Genomic DNA, 9,081 nt, shown 5'->3' with positions numbered 1-9,081 from the left:
TGCATGAATTTATATGGAAATGACTTTTGAGAATATATTACGTGTGGTTGATTGATCTTTTTCTGAATGGAAGACCAAAGGTTTGGAAGATTGATTAAAGCCTATTTCATTTTCAGTTTTACACGAATGACTCAGACTTGCAGACATAAAAATCAAGCAAAATATATGTATGTTTATGGTAGGTTAAGGTACCTAGGTGACTAGGTTGTATAATGAAAATTATTTCAACTCAGGTCTAGTTAAGTACACATGGGGCTTAATTTTATTTTTGGCATTGATTGATCAGAAGAGCTGGATTTTTGCATGCGGATTAAAGGTAAGAATTGGATAATGTGGGTAACCTTCACATCAGTTTTACTTTTGCATGGATAGGTTCTCCCATGAGTAAAAAAATTCCTTTACTGCAAGAATTCTTGATGATCTTAATGGGTTTTGCCCAAGTAGAAAAATGTTAGCAAGTTTTGAAACTCTATCCATTACAGTGACGAAAAATTCGTAAAATATATCAAGCTGTTTGACAAGTCATAGTTTTTTTTACAAAGCAAGTTTTTATGGAATGTTTTTATAAAATATCAAAATGAGATGCAACATGTTCGATGCAACTAGTTTTATGCAATATGTACCTACGATGTAAAATATTTTATAGACCATTTTTAATTCACGTTAAGTAGAGATTCTTCTTTCTGCCGTACATCAAGAATGTGGAACGCTAAACTTACTTCTGTTTATTCTTTCAGGACACAAAACACATATTAACAAAAAAGCAGGAACTTTTAAATAACGTAAAGTAAAATACCCTTTAACATAAGAAAGAGTATTAAGTTTAGCCGTTTATCTTAAGTGGGGTTTTAGTGTAGCATAAATAAAATCAAGTCGTCAGAAAAAATGCCCAACACACAAGAAATTAAGCAGTAAACTATCAAAGTCAATGTTGGATGTAATTCTACTAATATAGAATATAGAGAGGGTTTTAAAATCTATGTATGGTACTTTTATTTGGTATCTCTAAGTTTTCCTATTAGAGTGTCCATAACTTAACTTTGGGCATTCAAGTTCAAGTTGGAAGATTTACGGTTCCTTTTCTATTGACACGCACGGTAAAAGTCGTAACCAGTTCTTTTTTCTTCACGTATGATAAATATTTCGTTTTAAATTTGAGTTTTATATGACTTTATTATATATAAAATAATAAAAAAGTAAAACAGATATTTTACAGTTTAACTACTGTTTTTATGCAAACAATTCCAGGAAGCAGAAGCACACATGGAAAATAAGTATCAAGATATCAAGATTAAAATTATACGTATGCAGGTAACGTGTGTTATATGTATAGATACAATTTTTATTTGTATTTGTATTTTTTTAATTTTTTTTGTACAGTCATCGTCGTCGTCGTTGCTCGTTGCGTCATTGAAACAGTTTTAATAAGCCAACTTAATCTAAACTATTCTTCCGGCAATAAAATCACTTGAAAGACGGACAAGTCATCTTACATGCAATTTAAACTAACGCACATTATATTTACTATCTTTATATATATTTGGTCGCACATTCTACGTCTACCTATAAAAAAAAACCTTAATAGATACAAAATTTATACATGTGCCCATAATTCTACACTTTATAATAAGATATAGATGAATATACCTTTATATAGAAAATATAAGCCCACAATAATAATAATTGTGGAATGGACTGGACTGAAACTGAACATCGAGAAATATAACGTAAACACTTGGCTTCATCCAGATTCAAGAACCAGTTTTTTGGATGCCAAACACAAAGGCTTCACGATTTTTGTATGGTACAGATTTAGTTACTATGGACCTTTTTGACAAAAACTTTTCCCAAATTTAATCCACATCTTGAATAAGATTTTGAGGTTTTCTTGAAATGCGAAACTCAAAAAAGTCTCAGTTCTAAATATAAGAACGAGTTAAGAGACAACATTCTTGATGTACGGCTAAGAAAAGAAACTCTATACTTTGCAATACGCCCGAAATTGAACTAAAAGGTGAATTAATGGACTTTTTTGAAAGAGCGAAAAAAACGCAACTGGCTATTTCAACAGTAATAGTTGGTAAAACAACGAAAGACATAAAACATTGTTGGGGTGTCCAAGCGATGCAAAAGGTTCGATTATAGTTCAAATTTCATTTTCATCATAACTGATCTGGTAAATGTCTTGCATTCTTGGAGTTATCCTAAATACCTTATAACATTTATGGCAATAAGGAATAATCCCGCACTGAAAGTTAATTAGTACCTCCAAACATGTGCCGCTCAAGGTATTATGGATGAATTGCATTTATAATTCAATTTTATGCGGCGGTTATTAAAAAAAGGTAGAACTGTTTTTTATATTTATACTTTTTCTGCAAAACATTTTTTTTATAGTTTTACAGGTTTGCAGTTAATTAGATTTTTGTTTAGTTTTATTTGTATTTATTATTAGTCTTGGAGGTGACGGCTAATTATTGCCGTCAAACAAAACTAGATGAAATTAAAGTTGTAGGTAGTCTTAGTAAAGGTGATAAGGTATTGGTCGCGTTTCTGAGAAAATGTCCATCAAAAGTACAACTTTTCCGAAAGTTAAAATAGTGAGAGAAACCACTTCAAATGCATAACATCTTGGAGCTTACTACTCCCTGATCTCAAATATGGTTTTAACAGATGTATAGGTGGTCGCATTTGACATAGAGGTCGCCGACAACACGTTTTTTGACGTTTTTAAGCTTTGGAACACCACTTGAAATTAGTATCATTCGGAAGCCCTCAACTCCCTAATTACGAATATTTACCCGACAGACGTCGCCAAAAGTGCGTTTATTTTGGCGTTTTTAGACTTTTGGGAAATTTCCTGAGATTGGTCAAACACACTATTAATCAGTCTTGATAGGGATTTGTGTTGTAGCTTGCTTTTTATAATGTAAGCCACTCCAGTCCATGCATAGTGTTAAAATACCGTCATTTTGTATGAGCTTTTTTTTTGAGGAGAGGTGGTCTACCTATGTGGAATATTTTTTTCAAATTTATTTCCACTGTACCCTTTGGTCAAATGGCATTTGCCTGCATTTTTTTATGAATTTTAACATTAATTTTAATAGAACAGTGTTTAGGAAGCTTTGAACACTCCTATGATATAAGGTGAAAAAACTGGCCAACTTCGAAAAGAGATATGAATGTTTATAATAAAGTGGAAATTCGTTTACAAGTCTCATAATATCTCGAGGTTATGGGAATTGAACGCTCACAAAAATCGTTTTTTACGCTTCAATATTGTCAAAACCTATGATAAAAACTGTCAAGCAAACGATTTGTGACAAATAATGTAGAACCTGAGGAAAACTGTCAAGCAAACGATTTGTGACAAATAATGTAGAACCTGAGGAACCTTTAGTAATTTGAAACTAGCTCTTAAATAGCTCAAGTGTTTTGAAATCCAAGACAAAGTATATGCTTACATCAAAAAACGACATTTAACGACGACGTCTTGGACAAAACGTTACCATGGGCAGCTATAACTTTGAGATTATTAATCAACTTGATGTGTGCTAGAACCGACTTGGCTAGAAACGCATATTGGTTGAGAACCAGGTCCAACCGGATTGTAGAACAACTTTAAGTAAGCTTGAACTCTCGGTTGTTTTTAATTTTCCATAGAAAGATTTTGTAATATGTCCGATTTTTTTAATTGTAAATTTTGACGTTTTTCGACGTTCCAAGGTTCTGAAGAATCTTATTCTAAGGCTTAAGATGTCTGTGTGTGCGTGAAAGTCCGTTCGTCATTAAGTTCGGTATACCTTTTTTCTTCAGTCATATTTTAAGAATCAATATCGACTTCAAATACATCTTGTTCTACAGATAATAACCTCTGCCCTTTGGACTTAAAAAAAAAATGGAACTATACATCAATTTAAAAAAGTAAAAATTTGGTTAACCCCAAATATCTCTCTCCAATAACGCTAGCGACTTAAATTCATGTTCGCATAATTAATTCTTTAAAACTGATTTTTGAATCGAATATCTCGAAATTTCATGAAATTATTGACTTCAAAACCATACAAAAAAGTAAAGTGACATTTTTTACAAGAAAATAAAAATGATATTAAAAATTAGAAGAAATTGGGTTTTGACTAAAATATCTCGGAAACAAAAACTAATATTGAAATCAAAAATATTGTTTTAAACTTAAAGTTATTTTCTTAGACAAATTTTATTGACAACTTTTTCTACTAATAAAAAACAAAAAGTAACAAAAAATGATTCTGGTTCTTAAAAAAAGGAGCACGATATTGACTCCCAACTTTCTATATCTTACATAAAATGTTGTTTTGAATAGAAAAGACTTAGAAATCTCATCCTTTTTTTTCTTATTACATGGTATTTATTTTTCCTCAAATTTAATTTTCGTTTCCATTTTCCCAAAATCAGTAATGGATGTTGAGCAATATTCTAGGAAGCCACATTTAAGTTCTTTAATTTTTATTGAGTTTTCAGTAGTTCCTTTCAAATAACAGATTTTTCTTGCAAAAGCCTTAAAAAACTCAAAAAGAAAAATTCTTTTTAAATCCATTTTGTCTTAATTCTTGAAAGAAAAAGACAAAATTATTTATGAAACAATTTTTCCACAAACCTTTTTATATCATTTTTGATGGAACATAAAACCTCAAAAGACCCACTGTAGAAGGCAGACTTCATCGCGGCGCGGTATCCATTAAACGTATCTTGTATCTTTCCTCTCCAGATGCTAGAGGTACATGAGTTTGAGTTGAGTGCTGTAACATCCAAACCGGTTTCGATTGCAGTTGAACAACAATCACTTATTCGCGTGCATTTTGTTTCCCCCTTAAAATTGCACCATTAAAAATATACTCGAACAAATATACAATTCGCAAAAAGGTATACTTTTTGAACTTCTAGGTACCATATATTTGTATTTTTGTTTCAAAACCTTTATATTTTATTGCTGTCCAGGTTTATAGTGAGTGCTTGGTTTGCGTTGTGTTGTTTCACAATGTTAAGCATCATTGGGCCATGTTTTTTGGATTTGGACAGAGGAGAGGTACAAAAAGTTAGATATACATTCTCTTTGGAACTCCATATAGGAGGTAGGTAGAGGCATACAAGACTGAGAAGCAGAGTTCCACATGATATTTTATTTCAGTTGTTTTTTTGTTTTTTGGGTTCTAACTATAAAAGCACTGCACAGAACCTAAAAACACATCGCAACGGTTTTTGACCTTTTGTCTTCTCGATGGTAGATTGTTGATGCTAAATGCTGATGCTGAAGCTGGATGCTGACTCTGGCTTCTGCTGCCCATATTCGCTGGCTGATGTTGGTTGCTGTTTTTGGTCCTATGAATGCTGCATCGGTGGTTTTACCATGTTAGGAGGTGGATAGTGGTAGTAGAGTGAGTGCTGTACGCTGGCTGCGTTGTATTTCTGTTTCGGTTGTTTCTGCCCTTTTGTGATCAACGGTGAAGAAATTTATAGCCTGGAAACTTTTAATTCCATTGGATGGCATAAGGCGTACCCTAACTGTTGCGGTTTTTTACCATGAAAATGACCTAATGATACAACAACGTGCTGCAGCAGTGATTGAAATGCATATCTATCTTTATACTTGTATCTGCCTTCCTACATAAACATACTATAAATTATATATTTATGTATATATGAATAATAAAATTATATAGTAGCTACATTCTGGCAGAATATTACAGTACGAGTATTATATTTTTAGATGATTTTATGTTAGTGTTATTTTTGTGGTAGAAATTTTTGCAAAAAAGGCTTAAGGGTTTTCGGGAAGTTTTATATTACTTTTTCTTTGTTTCAAATTTTATTTTATTTTATTTTGTTGATGGGCTGTTGTGAAACTGTGTAAAATCACACGAGATTGCAACTCATGCATTTTTAAGGATGGAACATTCGTGAAAATGGTTTCGGAAAAAAGATATTCACGATATCAAGTGGAAATTGTTTGGTCTTTTCGAGGAATCCTTAGGTCGGTCGGTAGGATAGGTTGACTTCGGAGTAAGACCAAGTTGGTTTAAGCCAAAATAAAAGAACAAATTTGATTCCAATTAACTTTTGTGCACAGTAAAACCATTCAATATATTTGCATGAAAAATTATTCTTTGTTTAGTGTTTTATTTATGGAAAAATGTAAAACACGTTTAAGTGAGACTTGAAATTAAGAAAATTAAGATACTGAAATATGTTAACGTCGATGTGTTCAGCACATAATACAAATCTATGCTTTCTTATGTGAATCTTAAGTGATAGTGTGGAGTTTTCCAATAAGAGTTTTCTTTTCTTTTTTAAATAGACGGTGATTTGGAAATTGTCTTTTTTAACTTCCTATTCATTTTCATTCAACATTCAATATTTCTCGACGTTTCAAGGTCCCTAGAGTCGAAATAAAAGATTTTTAGAAAGACGTCTGTGCGTGCGTGTGTACGTACGTTCGCAAGTCCGTACGTTCGCGACGTTTTTTTCGTCGTCCAAAGCTCAAGAACCAGAAGAGGTATCGATATCGTGGGTGGCTTTTTTATCATAGCAGTTTGAAAAAAAGGTGAACATTTTGGTTAAACGTTAATATCTTACGAACCAAAAAATCTAGAGACTTGAATTAAATTTTATATAATATATTGTAACCTGAGATCAAAGAAGTATATTTTTTGAAAAAATCCAACTTATGGTTTTTTATAAATAAAAAAACTGAAAAAAAAATTGTCGCTTACAAAATTATACGATTAAAATATGATTTCATCTCCAAAACAATTTTGCGCAGCGAAGAATAATGTTTTTGACATCTGGCTTTAATTTACTTTTATCGTTCAAAAAATATTGTTGTCAACATTCAGTAAGATTTTGAAAAAAAAAACGAACTGACAGTTTTTTACAAAAAATTAAAAACCGAAAAAAAATTAACAAAAGTTGGTAAAAAATGATTTTCAACTCAAATATCTTTTCAAAAATTTGAGATAATAGCTTCTTACTAATTTTTACTTATAAAATATATCGTTTTCAACATTAGGACAAATTTTGAGAAAAATGGAATTGACAGTTTTCTTATAAAAAAATAAAAACCTAAAAAAAATTTTACAAAAGTTGGTTGGTGCATCTTTTCAAAAATTGTTGATATTGGCTTTAAACTACTTTTATCTTTAAAAAAAATATTCTTGTTAACATTCAGTAAAATTAAAAAAAAAAAAATCGAATTGACAGTTTTTGTACAAAAAATTAAAAGCCTAAACAAAATTTAAGAAAAGTTGGTAAAAATTGATTTTCGACTCAAATATCTTTTCAAAAATTTGAAATATTGGCTTCAAACTAATTTTATGTTATAAGAAATATTGTTTTCAACATTCTATAAAGTTTTGAGAAAAATCGAATTGACAGTTATTTTATAAAACATAAAACTCTAAAAAAAACAATACTTAAACTTGGTAAAAATGTACTTTCGACTCAAATTGCTTTTCAAAAATTAAAAATATTGGCTTTAAACTTATTTTATTTCACAGAAAATATTGTTTTCGATATTCAGTAATTTTTTAATAAAAATCCAAGAGTCCGTTTTTCGTAAAAAATAGTACGCAAATTTGGTAAAAATTGATACGAGTACATATAGACAAACTTTTAAGCAAGACAAATCGACAGACGGGATGGGAAGTTTTCAGTGTGGGTCGCATCCCAGACTCTGTTTTTACATTTGACAAGCAAAAACAGCACTGTTACTGGACACATCATAAACGCGTTGAAATTGTAAAAACCAAAATAAAAAAAGATGAATCTTTTGAAGTTACAGTTCACAAAACTTAGGCACTTTTGAGTGGAATACTTTGAGCTATTGGGATAAGTTATTCATGTGAAAAATGGAAGCCATTTCCAAGAACCATTGAGAGTATTTTTACTGTAGCCCGTAGTGTTTAAAAAACCCAGGTTTGTCGATTTCCGTTGTTCTTTGAAATTATGTATTGAAAAAAGATACTGCAACGTTTTTTTTTTCAAAGTCAAAAATAGTTGTTAAGACGTTTTTAATAAACACAAGAGTTCAAGTTGATCAACCGTGACAACAACATCCTTTCGTCGCTAATGGCGTCCTTTAAATGCATCAAACTGATCCCGATTTTATTCAAAAACTTATCTTCAGTGATAATATCCATTTCCATCTCGAAGGCTAGGTAAATATGCATAATTTTTGCATTTGGGGCTGAGGTAATCCAATAATGATTATTAAAAAGTCTATCTTATCCCTTTCTAAATGTTTCATTAAAGTTGGTTTTTAGGCTGCCAATTCTATGCGATTGGACTTTACTTATTTGAAAATGAATTCGGTAAATGGATTGTTCCACCGATATATGATTTATTATTTTGAAAGACATCGATGAGGACGAGGTTAACTATTAAGAAGAAAGAGCTTAGTGCAAAAGCATCGAAACAATCCCAATTTGGAATACAATTTTTCTTGATCTTGTTACTTCTCAAAGAATTATTAACAATTGGAAATCGAGATCCTTTTAAAAAACATTTTAAGGCTTTTTTTGCGGCCATGTTAAGAACTAGGTCAATGTTCCGCAATTTATTTAAGAACTTAAAGATTAAATGCGTGAAGTTATCGAGGCCGTCCTGCTGAAAAATGAAACTGCTTATTGGAAATTTCCATCTAAAATTTATTTTTAAACTCAGTTCATTAAAATCAATTTTATTGAAATTCCGGTTACGTACAAAATTAATAACTTCAAAAATATGTGCAAATAAAAAAATTATCATAAAAATCATGTAAAAGTAAGGAAATCCGCCAATCATGATACTTTTTTGTTAAATCCTTAAAATTGACAACTTGAAAAAATTCAATAAAATACAATAAAAGAAAATAAACGAATAAACTCAAATGTTTCTACGAAAAAAAAAATGGGCAATTCTAAACATATAAAATTTGGTCCTCATTTTGTTAGGAGAAGAAAGAGAGGGGAAGAGACAGAAAAAGAACATAAAATTTGTGCTACTTAAATTCTCTAGAAGGCAATAAAATAACGATATGCATAATGCATGACATTAACACAACAAAAA

The sequence above is a fragment of the Eupeodes corollae genome, chromosome 2, assembly GCF_945859685.1.
Source record: "Eupeodes corollae chromosome 2, idEupCoro1.1, whole genome shotgun sequence".
NCBI lineage: Eukaryota > Metazoa > Arthropoda > Insecta > Diptera > Syrphidae > Eupeodes > Eupeodes corollae.
The sequence above is the reverse complement of the archived record's forward strand: the minus strand, read 5'-3'. Positions refer to the sequence as shown.